At 51.2% G+C, this 17637-nt stretch overlaps 1 long non-coding RNA gene across 1 annotated transcript; it reads right to left on the bottom strand.

Annotated features, from left to right (window-relative positions):
* Positions 1–8529: 8529 nt before the first annotated feature.
* Positions 8530–16437, bottom strand: LOC136018684 (uncharacterized). The gene is made up of 3 exons (XR_010614534.1): positions 16170–16437; positions 8699–8930; positions 8530–8617 (listed from the first exon to the last, which is right to left on the bottom strand). It is a non-coding gene; the product is annotated as an uncharacterized LOC136018684 (long non-coding RNA).
* Positions 16438–17637: the final 1200 nt, after the last annotated feature.

Here is a 17637-nt window from a genome sequence, read left to right on the forward strand (position 1 = left end):
CAGGTTTCCAGGAGTAATAGGGGGACCCTTGGGAGCCAGAAAGAGATTGGAAATGTCTGTCAGTCCCTAAAGCCTTCAGGGGGGGTGTCCAGAGACTACCCCTTAACACCAGAGCTGCTGTCCTTACAGCCTGAGCCTGCAAGCATGGCTGCAGGAGGGACTGGAGGGGCTCTCCAGAACGCAGTACACTGCGAGCCGGCTAAAGCACCCATGCGACGTGCCTGGGCAGGCTGCTGCAGACAAGCACAGCCTCTGCAGGAGGCAGTGGCAGGGATGGGAGGCAGCCAGGCTGAGGAGCACGCTGTGCTCACAGACACTGCTGTGGATGGAGTGATACCTGTGAGAGCCACTGCTCCGTGGGGCCACAGCTGCTGCAGAGAGGCTGCACTCCTACATGCGGGCATTGAGGCGACGGGGATGGGCAGACTGTGACAACCACTCCTTGCCCCCAGCCGTGGGCTTCCAGTCCCTGTGCTGCTGCCTGGCTTGGAAGAGAAAACAAACTGCTGCTGTTCCTGGGCACTTCTGAGAGATAGTGGAAATTAGAGGAGTCCAAAGAAAGGAGCTGAACTGCCCCCAGCCAGAAAACAGAGGTGGCAAAAGTATCTTTGCTCCAGCCCTTTCTGTTTCACACCTAGAGTTGTTAACTCAGGCCAAGAACCAGCTAAAGAAAGAAGCAGTACTTGGAATGGGTCTCTGTGCTGTGGCATTAGCTTTAGGAGGGTCAGCCTGTCCACAGAGACACATGACATCCGTGTGGCAAAGCAGATGTGTGGCTTTACAGAACAAACACTAGAAGTTCATGCCTCATGTATGGACAAAGGCTGAAAAGGAGCAGTAAGTACTGGAAGGTGGAGAGAATCAGACTCTGGTTTGTGTTGGAAAGGACCTTAAAGCTCGTCCAGATCCAACCCCTGCTGTGGGCAGGGACCCCTTCCACTGGAGCAGCTTGCTCCAAGCCCCTGTGTCCAACCTGGCCTTGAGCACTGCCAGGGATGGGGCAGCCACAGCTTCTCTGGGCACCCTGTGCCAGCGCCTCAGCACCCTCACAGGGAAGAGCTTCTGCCTAAGAGCTCATCTCAGTCTCCCCTCGGGCAGGTTCAAGCCATTCCCCTTGGCCTGTCCCTACAGGCCCTTGTCCCAAGCCCCTCTCCAGGTTCCCTGCAGCCCCTTTAGGCACTGGAGCTGCTCTCAGGTCTCCCCTTCAGGAGCCTTCTCTTGTCCAGGCTGCCCCAGCCCAGCTCTCTCAGCCTGGCTCCAGAGCAGAGCTGCTCCAGCCCTTGCAGCATCTCTGTGGCCTCCTCTGGCCTCACTCCAACAGCTCCACGTCCCTCTTGTGTTGGAAGCCCCAGTGCAAGATCTCACAGAGGAACAGCCCTACTACAGGTTCCCAACTGTCCCTCTGTGCCATCAGATCAGTGTATCTGCTGTACCAGCTCACAGCTGGGAATTCGCCTGGTTTAGGGAGGAACACAGTGTCCCACTTGGCAGCTTCCCAGCCCTGCTCTACCAGCTCAGCACAACTTGCATGGATCACGTCCCAAGTCTTGAGGCTATTGAGAAAGGAGGCTGCAAGCTCCTGGGAAGGAAGGAGCTTGCCAAGGCAGGCACTTGGACGTGCAACCTGTGGAGAACATTTCCTTCCCTCTGCAACACCCAAAGGTGTGCGGGTTTGGACTGCTTTTGTTTGAGGACTTCACAGTAACAGAGCCCAGTGCACAGCGAGATCTGAAGACCTCAGACCTGTTGAGTGGTACCAAATCTAATGCTGGTCCAGCTTCCCATGGCTGACACCCTGCACGTTCCCAAGCTCCAGCAGAGCTCAGCTCTTCGCTGAGCACTAAAGCAAACTGTTTGATTTACAAGGACACTCACACTGGTGCTAGCAAGGTGCTGGGATGTTCTGAAAACATCATGCTAAGTGCGTGAGGGGAGAGAAACTGAAATTAGACTTTGCTGTCTCGTTAACTCCTGAGGAATCTTATCTTCCAGCCAAACTGCTCTTTGGAATAGCTATGCAGAACAGAAAACAATGCCTTTAGCAATGCTGCAGCTCTCAGGGCCTGAATCAGGACCTCTCAACCACACATGCTCTTCATTAATGCTAATCCAGGAGCAGCAATGATCCGAGAGCAAAACCTCCACAAGGATTAAGTACACAGATACTGCCTCATCAAGCTGTGATGCAGGGAGGGATCCAACCTGAACTCCCTCCAAAACACGCCGTCAGATCTGGTTGCTCTGGTTTGGACCCAACCCTGGCAAGATGGAAAGCGGGACCTTGAAAGAGAGGAGCAGAAAGAAGGGAAAAGAGTCCCCTCCCTCTCCATCCCTCCCCAGGAAAGCAGCGCTCCCCTCCTGGGCTGGAAGCACGCGCAGTGAACTTGCCTCCCTTGCCTCCTCAGCTTACATTGTTCACTTTCCTGCAAATTGTTTCCACATTCTGTATAAATAACCCCAGTGCCAGCGAGGGGGAGGGGAGAAGGGCTGGGAGGAAACCAAACGTCTTTGTTACTTCTGAGAGAGAAGGTGGAGGATGCAGTTGGGAGCGGGAGCCTTGGCAGCTTGAGCAGAGAGTTGCCATCGTGCTTGTGTTCAGACCTGGAGGAAGAAGAGTAAACAAGGGGAGATTATATGTAATTATAGACAATCATGTTGCCGGGGATAAACAGGAATCAAAAGCATGGAGGCACTGAAGGCTGGCACGTCCCCAAGCACAGAACAGAAGCCAGCCGGCGAGAAGCAATGCGGCTGGAAAGCGCTTCCCTTTGGGCCTGTTTTCAGTTAGCTCAGGGGCTGGGGTTTTATTCCCCTCTCTTTTTTGGCTTGAGGCATTCCCCCATAAAGAGAGGAACCCATCCAATGGGAAACAGAAGCCAAACTGAAGTCAGCAGAATCCTTGTCTGCAATGTGAATAGATTACTCTGAGAAACGTCAGAAACATTTGGGAAAGGTGGAGCCCGCTGAGGTCAGCAAAACCAGCAACAGGAATTGTGGAACAAAAATAGCTTTAGAAACACTCCAGAAGCCGAGCCTGTGTGTCCTGCAGGCAGATTCCCCCTGGCAGGACACAGAGGGTGACCTGCAGCTGAGAGTGGCACATGGGTCCCGCTCACAGCTCCCGTGGATCCAGGGTTGTGATAAAAAGGTGTCAGGGCCCCTTGGCCGCCTCACCTGCCTCTGGTGTGCGTGGTGCTGAGCCCATCCATTTGGCATAGCCCTCTTCTCGATCCCCTGCAAATCCAAGGCAAAAGGATGAGCTGTCAGACCTGGACACCACCTTCCTCCTGCCTGTCTGCATCTGCAGAGGGAATCAGGGGGAACCAGACCGTGATGGGACCCTCCCTCCACCACCTGCCTGCGCATGAGGGGCAGGCAGTGGAGGCCTTGAGCATGGTGGGATAGCGATGCCCTCCCCTGCCTTTGCTGGGGAGCAGCGGGGACAAGCAGTGGGGTGCCCAGCTCATTGTGCCTGATGCCAGCACCCCGCTCCCCCAGCAGAACAGCCACAGCTTTGCTTTTGCAAGCAGAATGGTTTGGGTTGAAAAGCACCTTAAGCTCATCCAGTTCCAGCCCCCTGCCATGTGAAAGGGAAGCAAAAAAGACAGCAGGGATGGCTCTGGCCATAGCCAGACGAGCAGGCTCTGGTGCTACAAGTGCTGTGGCTGAGCCCAGGGATGCTGAGCTGCCTCTGCGCAGCTCTCCCAGAGTGTTAAACAGTGCCCCGCAAAGGGGCAAGGAGGGGGTAATGCTGAAGAAACAAAGCCAAGAAGCACAACTGAAACAAAGGCAGATGGCCAGAAGCAGGGGGAGGGGGGGTGTTAAAGAAGGACTTGGGGGGATTTAAAAATGAAAAAGAAAAACCCTCGTTAGCCCTTCTCCTGCTTCCCTTGGAGGCTCTGGAGAGTTAGAGGGAAGGCGACATGTGAGGAACAAAGGATGGCAACCTCGGAGGGTGACAGAAGGAGGATTGTTTAGCGAGGCAGTGTAAAAAGCTCTCTCCCAGGCACTATTTTAAATCCAAATAGCTTACAGCCCGCTGAATTCTTAAGCCATTTGCCTGATCTCTCAGCTGTTCTTCATTGAGAACACAAGCGCATATCTGAAAGCAAAAAACAGAGAGGAAAAATAAGCATCTATAAGAAATAACCAAACCTGTGTTTAGAATCTATGGACCAGCGTAGGAAGCACGGCATCCTCACAGCCTCTTCCACCTTCTCCCTTTCAGAAGGGATGCTCTAAATGTCCCTTCTCCTAAGGAAAGAAAATGGATTTGTAAAGGGAAATGCCATTTCTCTACGAGAACAGAGTCACAGTTTGGTGAATGATATTACCAGGTTATCTGGGTGCAGGATTTTGTGCATTTTCTCTCAATTCATCATTGTGGGCATTCTTCCTCCAGGATTTCTTTTACTGAAAAATCCTTTGCCAGTGGTGGGTACCTCTGTGTGTGCCTTTGGGTACCACAGACAAGGCTGGTTTAAGCATGAACGGGGAGTCCCATTCCTCTCAAACCTGCTCAAAATCAGAAAGAGCAGAGAGAATGGAACCGGGAAAAAGACAGTAATGGATAAAAAAAAGGCATCTGGGGTCCAAGTCTTATCTGCTCTCAATTTACACTGACTCTGTGAGGTAATATTTAAGAAATCTACTCCCACGCCAACTTAGAGCAGCTACTTCCAAGCATCCCAGACGCTGGTGTGCAGAACCAAGAATAAAAGCAAGATCATGGAACGGTATAAAAAATGAGCCAACGGTGTCCTTTAAACATGCGCCCATGTGCCAGGCTGGAGAGAAACAGTGTCAGAAGTTCACCAGTGTGGTGAGAGAGGACAAGGGAGCCAGGCTGACGGGTCTGGACACATTATATCCGCTTTACTTTCTCTTTCATTTATACATGACCAAGAAGGGCGAAGGATACGGAGCTCTTCTCTCGATGTTCTGTCAAAAATGAAATGAGGTTACTGGTCTCCTACAAGCGCCGATGAACATCAATCACCAAATCCTCATAAAGCCATAAAATGCCGTCCCTGGGTGTTATTAGAAAGCAAGAATTAAAGTTGATCAAGATGGAAAGAGCAGAATCTCATGGGAGAATGGATTTCATAAGCAATCAGCAAATCCTTCTCCAGGCACCTCAGTGTGACTGGTGAGGCAGTGAGAAAATCAAAAGAGCTACTACCTAAAGAGAAACATACAGCAAGCGCTCCCAGCAGGCATCTTAGGAAAAGCCCTCGGTAGGATAGAGTCAATCCTTTCCTGCCCCTTCCTGCTTTCCTGAAGCAAAAGGAAAAAAGACGGGGAAAGAAGAAGAAAAAATAAAAAGAGTACGATATTTTCATTACTGCTTACTTTTATCTTGCAGAACATATTTGTATGTGCTGGAGGAAAGGTTTCCATTGGCTTGTCACAAAACCTCTGCAGTTGGGTATGGTCGTTGGCTGCCTCAGCGTAGGACAGGTTTAAGGCAGGATTATTAAGGAGGGGAGACTGAGATGAGCTCTGAGGCAGAAGCTCTTCCCTGTGAGGGTGCTGAGGCGCTGGCACAGGGTGCCCAGAGAAGCTGTGGCTGCCCCATCCCTGGCAGTGCTCAAGGCCAGGTTGGACACAGGGGCTTGGAGCAAGCTGCTCCAGTGGAAGAGGTCCCTGCCTGTGACAGGGGGTTGGATCTGGACGAGCTTTAAGGCCCCTTCCAACCCAAACCAGTCTGGGATCCTATGAATATCAGACCGGAGAGCTCTCCAGGGACCCAGAACTGGAACAGCAGCTGATGAAGATCAGCAGGGGCAAAATCCAACTGCATTTCGCTTTTGGTAATCCATTTTGGATATTGGAACTCAATCATGGGAAACGAACACATGAGTGAAGCATTTCTTTATTCCAAGGCTGCTTGGATGCCAAAGTAATGCTTTGGAGCACTGGCCTGCATGTCCCACTTCTGGTGAATGCAACAGTTGAAGGGATGCAGATTAATGAGATTTTTCCTGCAGCTCCTTGCTGGTGGTGCTGGAAATCCTTCTACTCCCAGGCCTGGACCCCACTAATGCTTCCTATGACATCCACACACATAAGAGGCAGGGACTTGCACAGGCCTGAGTTAAGAGCACTGGCTAGAGGGAGACTTCGGGAAGAGCTGCACCCATCATCAACTACCCCCTTCATTACCAGGGACCTCCCTCAGAGTTCCCTCTTAGATGCTCAGGAGGCAGACATATAAAAATGCCACCAAGAAAATGCATTTCCCCCTTTGCTGTTCCTCCCACCTCCATGTGCTGCCATCCCCTCCACATCCACTTTGGAAACGAGTATTTCCACTGCTTATGAAATAACTTGGCGCTGATGGAGAGGGACGGGATCAGCCCTCCAGGCCAGGACTGCCCGGCACAGGCACCTGCCAATATGCTGCCTGTAATGAATGCAGCAGGGGAACGCGGTGTTTTAATGAAAGAAAACCCATTTCAAGCTTCTGAAGGGCTATTATAAGCTCTAGCACAATGAAACACAAGACATAAGCCTCTTTATATTTAATAATACATGTTATAGATTTTTTCCCTGTGGAGAAACTCCAATGAACACCTTTTTTGTTCAAATCTGCTATTGCAGATTGTGATTATTCATTGAAAACCTAAAGCTTGAAGATCTGACCACAAGATTTTCCAGAAAGTTCAGATTTCTGCACCAAAGCAGACACTTGCAAAGAGTTACAAACGTTTTGTAGAGCCATTGCTAGCACAAAACCAACTCTGACGGTAAGTAAGTTTTTAATTAGCCTGTCCGAATGTGTATGCAAATGTACAGAACTGCATTTCAAATGAAACTACTGACTCCCTAAAGCAAAAAGGCATCTATGGTAGAAGCTACAGGAAAGCAGAAGTGTTCTGAACTTAGCATATAATAAAAGCAGACTCCTGAAGTCAGTTTACCTCATCCTGGCACACCAAACTCACCAGCCTCCCACAACACACACTGTGCCACCCAAGCCACAGCTGCTGAAGGGGTGCCCCAAGTTTACTGTTACGCTGCTTTCTCCAAGAGAAGATACGCCAGTTAATCCAATTCAAACATCTGTATCTTCATAACTGATGCAACACGAAGGTATTGTGGTTTAAAACATGTTATTTGTTCCCCTTTAAAATATGGGATCACCTCCGGAATACTGGCTACGCTGCATGTCTGATTGGCTTTTATTCTCCACATTGGAGTGGGTTGCAAGGGGAGGCAAAGCCTCAGAAGAAGGGGACTGAGATGCACACGAGACAGAAGGAGGCAAAGAGAAAGAAAGCAGCTCAATTAACGGCCTGATCCTGGTGAGAAAACGAGTACAAATGTGGTCCCTGAAGTTGCCGCCGCTGGTTGCAGCGAGGAGCCTGATCAATAGATGTTAGTGATGGTGCGGGGAGGAAGGCAGGAGCCCTGCGCCGGGTTACAGCGGACAGGGCACAAGTCCCCAGATCACAATAAAGCAGCTTGAAGGTGACAGATTTCATTGTTGAAGGTGATAAAACTCCCCGTGGCACGCTGCAAAACAAGGGCTGGAGCTCAGCCTGCAGAAAGGGAGGCAGCGCCCAGACAATGCAAGGGGAGGTTTCTCCTCTCCTTGCCCTGGAAATCAGCAGAGAAGTGCCCGAGCTGGAGCTGCTGCTCATGAACTGAACCTCAGTATTTCCACTTGTGTGGTGGAAGTGCAACAGGGCTGCTACAGAGCAGGAAAAAGTAAAGGCTGTGCCTGTGGAGACCCATCCAGAACAAGTCTGACCTTCGCTGCCTTTAACTCATGCCCTCTTTGCTTTGTGGAAGGGCTCAGTAAAGACAGGTGTCATCTCTTCTGGTCCAGCAGAGGTTCAGGTCCGGACTCTGCCCTGAGTCGGGCTGCTTGAAATGCAGGAAAGACTCAGCAGCAAAGATGTGAAAACAAGAGGAAAATCAAAGCCTGAGACTAAACTAGCAATTAGACCAGCCTCGGAATACATTTCAGTCAAATCAATCCATACAAGGATTTCAGTCACGGTGCGCTCGTGCCCACGCTTCTTCCTCCCTCCCTTCCTCTCCTGCAACCCAGCATTGCTGTCTGCTTCATCAGAATATGCAAGAAGTGCAGTGACAACACGTCTCCTAAGATGCTTTATCAGTTTTGCAAAGTCCCAGTTCATCCTCCTCCGTGGATCTATTTACATATTGATGTATTTATTCGACTCTCTCTCAGGCATGCCCCATGAGATTAAACTATTTTATTTACAAAGACATTGGGGTTGCAGCTCCTAACAATTGAGTCAGCTGAGACAGAACTTTGCATGTGCTTTCAGATTGATGTGTGAACAGACAAATCGGCCTCGTCAGCAATTCAGGAGCAGCCAGCGGGAGGACTGGTTAAACCCCATCTATATCACCCAGTCAATAGCTGCTGCATCTGGGGAAATGAATTGGGGTGTTGGGAGGCACAAATATGCAGAAGGGAAAGGTAATGAGCCAGCAGAAAGAGTGATGGATAAAACCTGGAGGAGAAACTTTGCCAACAGGACTCACCTTAGAAAGTCAGTGCTTCAGAGTGGTTTGTGCTTCACGGGAACTTGCAGGCTCTTGGGAGCTACCCCTGCTCCATCTCACCCATCAAAGTCACCTGCAAAAACAGAACAAAGCTGGTCCTCACTGAGGGGTACACCTGGAGGAAAAGGAGGGTGGGAGGAGAAGGGAGAGATACCTTGTGAGATCAAAGTCAGCAAAAGGTCATTTAAGAGAGGCAAACTGCAGCCCTGCACTGGTGTGATGCTCCAGGAAAGGGTCCAAAGCCGTTTCCATGGAGAGCATTTCCCTGGGCAGGTCTCAGTGGAACAACTCTCATCCTCCTTCTCTCCATCAGCATCTCATCAGGTTGCATTTGTCAATGCTCTCTTCTCCATACCCTATCCCTTTGCGGCCATGCTCAGTGGTACCTGTGGGGAGGAAACATGGAGATGGCATTCCTACACCAGTATCATTTGGCATGTGCCAGGTTGTGGACACAGCACCATGGGGGAGTAACACACTGGGTTCTGCTTAAAGCCCCACAGCTCCTGCCCTGGCCCCCTGCAGCCATCACACCTAAACCTATTGCTGGCATTGGATCACAGCAGCTTTAATCCACAGGGACCAGCAATGGGCACCTCCAGGTGTACAAATCTGCAGCACGTGTTCCTGTTGGTTTCTCTGCCTCCCACCACACGAAATCTGTCCACGAGAGCATCCCAGGCTCCCTCCAACACCAGAGCTGAAAAGTCACCTGCGTATTTAGCCCAGCATAAATCTGGCTGCTATTGCCTCTCGCTGATGGCAGCTCCTCCAGTGCCAGCATTCTTCTCAGCATCTCTGACATTTCAAAGTTCTATTTAGAGACCTGCATGGGAATTTAAGTTTGAAGTTTTGTACTGAGCACTGTTATATAAATACCCTGCACCACCTGCCTGTGGGTCTATCAGTGCCTTTAACTGAAGGGGCAGAGGCAGCCCAAGGAAGGAGCACGAAATAGCACTCAAACCATCTCAACAGCCGGCACTTGTCTCCCTTAATTCTCACCCTGCTCTTTTGCTATCGCCAGACTAATGAATCACAGGTACAAGCTCAAGCATTAATTGCAACAATGAATCACGGGTTTTGTCTGTGCCTGGCCATTTCCAGCCTATAGGAATGCAGCTACTCCCGTTACTTTTATAATTATTATGAGCACAAAGCCAGCAACACGCTCTACATTTTGTAGGCATTAAAAAAAGACACGGTATTTGGCCCGAAGCATTAACAATCTGGTGCACACGCAGGGGAGTGATGAATGCATCGCACTGACAGTCTGAAAATGGGTTTCCTGAATCATTTTCGTTCAGGAAACTTTCTGAAGGAGTTAGGGAAAGCCCAGGTTTTAGGAAGCCGGTGCCTCCAGCTCTCCTGGTCAACACGCTTCGGCAGGTCTTGGCCACTCATGGCTTGTTGGGACACCCAAGGCACACGGCACGTCCACACTGCCCGGCCCACCTCTTCCCCACTGGAAAATTGTGCAAGACAGGATGACTTTGGAGTGCAGATGGCTGGGGGGAAGAGCTCTGTAACCTCTGTGCCTCCAGGCTCAGGCTAAGCTTGAGCTCTGCGTGCATTCAAAGGGATGCCGTGATGGCGAGGCACATGCTGGAGACTCCCGGTACAGCTGGAGCTGTCAAGGGGACAGCTCTTGGGTCTGACCCCAGTGAAGAGGCTATGGGCTCACAGGGCAGACAGTCAGTCTTCCAGAAGGGAATCTGGAGCCATCCACCCCGGTGCTGGGTGAGCCAATAGCTCCTCCTAGCACAGGGATGGAAACACATCCTGAGGGACTGCACGAGGGGTAAGAAAAACTGCTGAGGATGCTGCTGTGAGAGATTAGATTATACAGGTATTAAATGAGTAACGCGCATGACGCGTCCTTCCCAGGCCAAAGCACCTGCATACACAATGTGTGGCTCTCATGTGGGGTTGACAGGTTCAGGCAAATGGCTCAGGACTAATTTTCAGTGTCAGACTGGCAGAATGCAGGCCGGGCTTTTGATGCTGGGGAAGACAAAGCCAAAGCAAGGAAAACAGAGCTTTTCAGGGAGAAAACAAGAGCTAAACAGCCATAAACCCCCCATTTGTCATCCAGACTCCAGGACCTGTTTCCTTTCTCTGCTAGCACAGAGGCTGGGGAGAAGGAGAGCTCAAGGTGAGCACCCATTGTTTACTGCTGCTGCTGAATAAGCAGCCCCCCACATTGTGTTTTCCTGCAGGACAGCAAAAGCTCTGTGCTGCTGAACAGTCTGGTTAGTTGTCATTTTTTGCCCTCCTGGGTGCTTTTTACATGCTTTTCCAGTGAAACGTGGTACCCCTATCACTTGTTCACAAACACATAAACCAATGGCATTCTCCTCCGCCACCTCTGCAGGTCCAGCAGATCAAACAGGGGAGAGCTGGAAAAGTCACCCACCAGGGCAGAGGTTGGGAGAACAACGCAAGAAATAAGGATCCAAAAGGATTTGTGTGGGGGTTTAAATAAATACAAAGTACATCTCTCTGCCAGTTTAAAAGCTTGGGCTCGTTTGAACTTCCTAGGGAAGTGGGGAGCACTGAGGAGAAATTGGCAGGCTCTGCGATCTGGCTGCTTTTCTTATGGGAAAATCCACTCTTGTCTCCTTGTCCAAGGGCCTGAATTCCTCGTCTCACACTATGTTTGCACAGCAGCGTGAAATGTATCCCCAACACTGGTCTTCATCCACACTTGACAATGCCAGAACAGCGAGGGCACTGTGACATGCATGCAATGGGAACAGGGACGCCACAGAAGTGGGAAGCGGGTGGCCACTCCTGTTCCGAGGCTCTGGTGCTCCATTCACCACATCCACGGGATTTCAAAGGAAAACCCAAGGCACGTATTTCCTCTTAGGTGCTCAGGGCTCCTGGTTTGTGAGCTGTCATCCCTGTGGGAAGCTCCCACCCCTGTCTATAAATGTTCCCCCTGCTGCCATTGAATCACCCCGTGATGGGGAGACCATGGGGAGGGAGTGAACTGGTGGTTATCACACTGCTCTGCTCTGCTCGCTTTACTTGTTTTAAATGACCATGAAAGCAAAGGGGAGCAAAGAAAACAAGAGGTGGAAACTTCACTGAGCTGCTGAAATGTCTTTAAAGGAGCATTATGGGCTGGATTACGATGCTTCAGCTCCCACCCATGGCATCTGCTCACACGAGTGGGCATCTGATCAGGCACTTTGCCCAGGACCCTGTCTCTAAACAATCTGTATCTCTCACTGCAGATCTGGAGCTGAGAACAAGCAGATACCCGCTCTGTGCACCTGACAGGGCATCTGGGGAGACTGAATGCTCCAGAAACGGCCAGGATGGGGCCAGGCTGGAGGCACCTGATATCACTGAGGGCTACAAGGGTTTTGTCCTTGTTTCACGGCAGGGTTTGCTATTCCAAGGAGAACAGCCAAGACCAAACCCAGCTGGGCTCTGGCACAGGAGGAAGAAGCTGTACCCCATCTGCCCTGGCTATCTGCTCTCCCAGAAGCTCTGCTTCTGGGCAGGAGGAAGGGGGAGCCCGCTCTACTCTTCACATGCAAAGGCCCCTCAGGCACTGTGACAAAAGCAGCTGAAGCCACAAAGTGGCCTTGGTGAGATGCTGTCTCAAGGCAGAGGTATGGGAAGAGCTTGCAGGGGGGCTGCAGAGCTCGAGGAGATGTGGGCAGAAGAGCACAGAACAGCAGCTGGTCTGGGAGAGGCCAGTGACCGGAGGGACAAGAATGCCACAGGAGCAGGAAGAACTTCCCATGGAGGGCCTTCTTTGCCTCTGTCTTTACTCCTGCAGACTCTCCCCGAGGGCCCCGGATTTCTATAGCCCCAGAAGGAGTCAGGACAAAGGAGGAGTTTGCTTTGGTAGATGAGGATTGGGTTAGGGATCAGCTATGCAATCTGGACATCTGTAAATCGATGGGTCCAGATGGAATGCACCCACGGGTGCTGAGGGAGCTGGCGGAGGTCATTGCTAGGCCACTTTCCATCATCTTTGGTAAGTCGTGGGAAACAGGCGAGGTGCCTGAGGATTGGCGGATGGCAAAGGTCACACCAATCTATAAGAAGGGCAAGAAGGAGGACCCGGGTAATTATAGACCGGTCAGCCTTACCTCCATCCCTGGAAAGATGATGGAACAACTTATTCTTGACTCCATCACTAGGCATATCAAGGATGAGGGCGTCATTAAGAACAGCCAACATGGTTTTATGAGGGGGAAGTCATGTATGACCAACCTTATAGCCTTCTATGAGGAAGTGACTAGGTGGAGGGATGATGGTAGAGCGGTAGATGTAGTTTTTCTTGATTTCAGTAAGGCATTTGATACTGTCTCCCACAGCATCCTCATAGATAAGCTAAGGAAGTGTGGGCTTGACGATCAAGTAGTGAGGTGGATCGAGAACTGGTTGAAAGGAAGAAGGCAGAGAGTTGTGGTCAATGGCGCAGAATCTAGCTGGAGGTCTGTGACTAGTGGAGTTCCCCAGGGGTCGGTGCTGGGACCGGTGCTGTTTAATATTTTCATCAATGACCTGGATGAGGGAACTGAGTGCACCATCAGCAAGTTCGCTGATGACACAAAACTGGGAGGAGTGGCTGACACACCAGAGGACTGTGCTGCCATTCAGCGAGACCTGGACAGGCTGGAGAGTTGGGCGGGGAGAAACTTGATGAAATTTAACAAGGGCAAGTGTAGAGTCTTGCACCTGGGGAAGAACAACCCCATGTACCAGTACAGGTTGGGGGTTGACCTGCTGGAAAGTAGTGAACGAGAAAGGGACCTGGGGGTCCTGGTGGATAGGAGGATGACCATGAGCCAGCAATGTGCTCTTGTGGCCAAGAAGGCAAATGGCATCTTAGGGTGCATTAGAAAGGGAGTGGTCAGTAGGTCAAGAGAGGTTCTCCTCCCCCTCTACTCAGCCTTGGTGAGGCCGCATCTGGAATATTGCGTCCAGTTCTGGGCCCCTCTGTTCAAGAAGGACAGGGAATTGCTTGAAGGAGTCCAGCGCAGAGCCACAAAGATGATTAAGGGAGTGGAGCATCTCCCTTATGAGGAGAGGCTGAGGGAGCTGGGTCTCTTTAGCTTGGAGAAGAGGAGACTGAGGGGTGACCTCATCAATGTTTACAAATATGTAAAGGGTAGGTGTCAGGATGATGGAGCTAGGCTTTTTTCAGTGATATCCAGTGATAGGACAAGGGGCAATGGGTGTAAACTGGAGCATAGGAAGTTCCACGTTAACATCAGGAAGAACTTCTTTACTGTAAGAGTGACAGAGCACTGGAACAGGTTGCCCAGGGGGGTTGTGGAGTCTCCTACACTGGAGATATTCAAGGCCCGCCTGGACAAGTTCCTGTGTGATGTACTGTAGGTTACCCTGCTCTTGCAGGGGGGTTGGACTAGATGATCTTTTTAGGTCCCTTCCAACCCTTGGGATTCTGTGATTCTGTGATTCTGTGGTCAGCAAAACAAGACCCAAATGTGGGGAGAAGACTCTAGCAGAGAAGAGGGAGGAACTGCCCTGACTGTGTGGCTGCGGCTTGAATCTAGGAGATAGGGAGCTGGGGAAAGGCAGGTACCACAGTTCAGCACAGAGCAAGCCACCCACACCTGAGGGAGAAAGCAGGGCGGGCCCATGTGGGAAAAGGGGGCTCCATGGATCCACGATGGGAGCCCAGGGATCTGACAGGGAACCTGCTGGACCTGCTGAGCAGCTGCACACGGGCTCACCTCAGAACGGAGCAAAACTTGCCTCTGGCTTGTTACACCTCAATTTTGTTAGGAGTCCAATGTGCACTCAAGTAAATAAAGTGTGCTCCTCTCTATTCCATCTTCTGCTAGATCGTAAAATCTTCTAACCTGCAGGAAACGGTACCAAAACCCCTTCAGGAAGGATCCCTGCATGTTTATGCCTAAGTTCCAAGTCCATAACTGCAAATCCAGAGGGAGGAAGAGGACCTGAGCATCTCTGTCCTGCTGTGTGTGTCCCTCTCACACTGGCTGGGCACTGCACAGGAGCAGTTTCCAGGACACCCCATCTCCTCCTGCCCCTATCCTCCATGCCCTAGATGTTTCCTCAAGTGCCTTCCAACCACAGGAGCTCTGAAACCCAGCAAGGTTTCAAGGCAGCAAGGGTGAGGTGGGGATACACATCCTATTTTGGCTGCGAAGATAACTAAAAGGGCAGTCAGGGATGGGAGTGGGGAATGGAGACCTTCCTCAGCACCTCTTGCTCCACTGGGTCTCACGAGGCCAGCACTTCCCCGAACTGCTGTATCACCAGATGTTGATTGAGCCTCTGACAGGACATGAATAAAGCCAATAAAGTTCTTATTTCTGGCTATAAAAACAATAAGGAAAAGCAGAGATGGGGGATAGGCTGACCAAAGCTTCCCTCGGCTGCGCTGAGCTGCGGGAGGCTCATGCCTATATGCTAAGAGCAATAGGCTTGAAATGAAGCTGTAACTGCATACAATCAGAAGCACTCCCCAGTTCCTGCCAAAAGGGACTCCTATTTGTCTTGCATGGCCACAGCTCCCCAGCCACAACCCTTCTTCTAATGACGACTGTTCTGCCTCTAGCCCTGCAGGAGAGAGCTCCTGTTACCATGCTGGAGGCTCCCCTGCTTCCCTGTACCTCTCTCCCCAGAGGTACAAACATGCCTGATGCTCCAGGTCCTGGGTAGCTAAATACCAAGCTCTGAACACCAACAGCATCCTTCATGCTCTGCTGTACCAGCCTGGGGATAATTGGCTGCAGCACTCTGAGCAGTTCTGAGATTTTGAGAGGCATTTCTGTAGAGAGATTTCCTACACAGCTGCTGGCAGAAGAGCTGCCCTCATCCCTACCTGCAGCACCGACACCACTCCTCTTATGAAGCTCTGCAAAAGGTGCAGATCCCAGCATGCCAACCCCTCCCAAGGCCAGGAGATAGTGGCTCTGAGTCTAGATTTAAAGGGTGAAGGGGATATTTATGAACAATTTCCTGGGTTTGCAACCCCTATAACCTCATAAGCCCCTAAATGAGCCCCTGGGATACATCCATTGGAGGTCCTGAGCAACCCGTAAAATGTAAGGAGGGTGAAGGTATCTTTCTGCTACATCAGTGCCTTCCCTGTTCACAGCTGATAGAGCCTGAAACCCCATTACTTTCAGAGACAGCCTGAGCACTGCAGAACAGGTCACAGAACCACAGAATCCCAGACTTGTGTTGGAGGGACCTTAAAGCCCATCCAGCTCCAACCCCTGCCGTGGATGCCCCTGTGTCCAACCTGGCCTTGAGCACTGCCAGGGATGGGGCAGCCACAGCTTCTCTGGGCACCCTGGGCCAGCGCCTCAGCACCCTCACAGGGAAGAGCTTCTGCCTAAGAGCTCAGCTCAGTCTCCCCTCGGGCAGGTTCAAGCCATTCCCCTTGGCCTGGCCCTACAGGCCCTTGTCCCAAGCCCCTCTCCAGGTTCCCTGCAGCCCCTTTAGGCACTGGAGCTGCTCTCAGGTCTCCCCTTCAGGAGCCTTCTCCTGTCCAGGCTGCCCCAGCCCAGCTCTCTCAGCCTGGCTCCAGAGCAGAGCTGCTCCAGTGCATCTCAGCATCTCAGTGGCCTCCTCCGCACACTGGGAACACTGACACTTACCTGTGGACACCTGGACTGGCTCTGGATAAGGCTGCAGATCCAGTTGGCTTCACAGCAGTGAGAGCAGCCTGCGCCCCGCTGAGATCTAAGTTGGTAGTTGAAAAGAAACATTCAAAATGTGTGGTAACGCTGTTTAATGAGGTGGGCACCACCACAAGGGAAACATCTAGCATGGCTGTCACTTCCTCTGCACCCGATGGCATGAAGCAAAGTTGCATTACTGTGGTGAGCTTCAACCCAGGAGCACGTTCCTGGACAGTGAAGCCAGGAACAAAAGTTCTTCCAAAACAACAGCGTCTCCAGCCCAGAAACTGCTGCAGTCTGCATGGGAAAACCTTCTGCTGGCCCTCTGAAGGCCATGGAGTTTAATGCTGATCTACAAACCAGAGTTGCCTCAATACCACAGGGCAAGATCTGGTTACACTTGTGCAAACAGCCTGGCACCAGGCAGTGACGCACACCCCTATGCATTTAACTGTTCTGTTTTCCCAAGCCTTAACCTCAGTTGTCGGCATAATGTTCTGGGAATATACATTTAAGGTGGAAAGCATTGCTGGAAACTGGCTATTCTTCAAAGGCATATTTACTGGATGTTCCAATAGCCACGACTAAATAAATGTAGAGCAATATTACACTCGGTAAAAATACCTGGGATAAAAGAAGAGTGAAACTCCCATTACCTTTTTATTCCCAATTTTTATCAATGATCTAAATTATGCTGTATAAATCCTTGTTGTGGCCAGGTCTGCAGATGCCAACAAGGAACCAAGGAGCTATCAATACCCAGTGATCTGAACTAACTGAGAGTTGGCCACACTCCAGTGAAACATGACTGAAAAAGTCCAACGCAAGGTAAGCCATTGGAAACCAGAAATGCAGGTTACACATACAGCATGCTGCCTCGGGAAGGGGCTGCTCTGAAAAGGACTTAGAGGACACCATGGAGCTCTGTCATAAACGGCCTCCTCTAACCCCTCGATGTCCAGAAAGGGCAATCACAGAGCCCAGCAGGAAGAGCTCCTTCTCATGCAGCTCCGGTGATAAGCTGCTGGGAAGCCGTGTTCATAGAACCATAGACTCACAGAATCAACCAGGCTGGAAAAGCCCTTTCAGCTCATCCAGTCCAACCGCTCCCAGCACTGCCCAGGCCACCCCTGCCCCATGGCACTGAGGCCTCGTCTCCACGGGGTGTGAGCACTTGCAGGGCCGGTGCCTGCAGCCCTGCCCTGGGCAGCCTGTTCCAATGCCTGAGCACCCTCTGGGGCAGGAATTGTTCCTCAGCTCCATCCAAACCTCCCCTGGGGTTCAGGCCATACCCCTTCCTTCATAGAGAAAGAGAAAACACAGAAGAGATTCAGGCAAAGCCAAAGAAGGGCCATGGAGCTGGAAACAGCTCCAAGGAAGTAGCTGTGGAAAGGCAGGGGCCCAAGCCTGTCGGCTTATTGAAGACATGACTGAGGCACAATCT

Source organism: Lathamus discolor, chromosome 8, assembly GCF_037157495.1.
Source record: "Lathamus discolor isolate bLatDis1 chromosome 8, bLatDis1.hap1, whole genome shotgun sequence".
NCBI classification, from domain to species: Eukaryota; Metazoa; Chordata; class Aves; order Psittaciformes; family Psittacidae; genus Lathamus; species Lathamus discolor.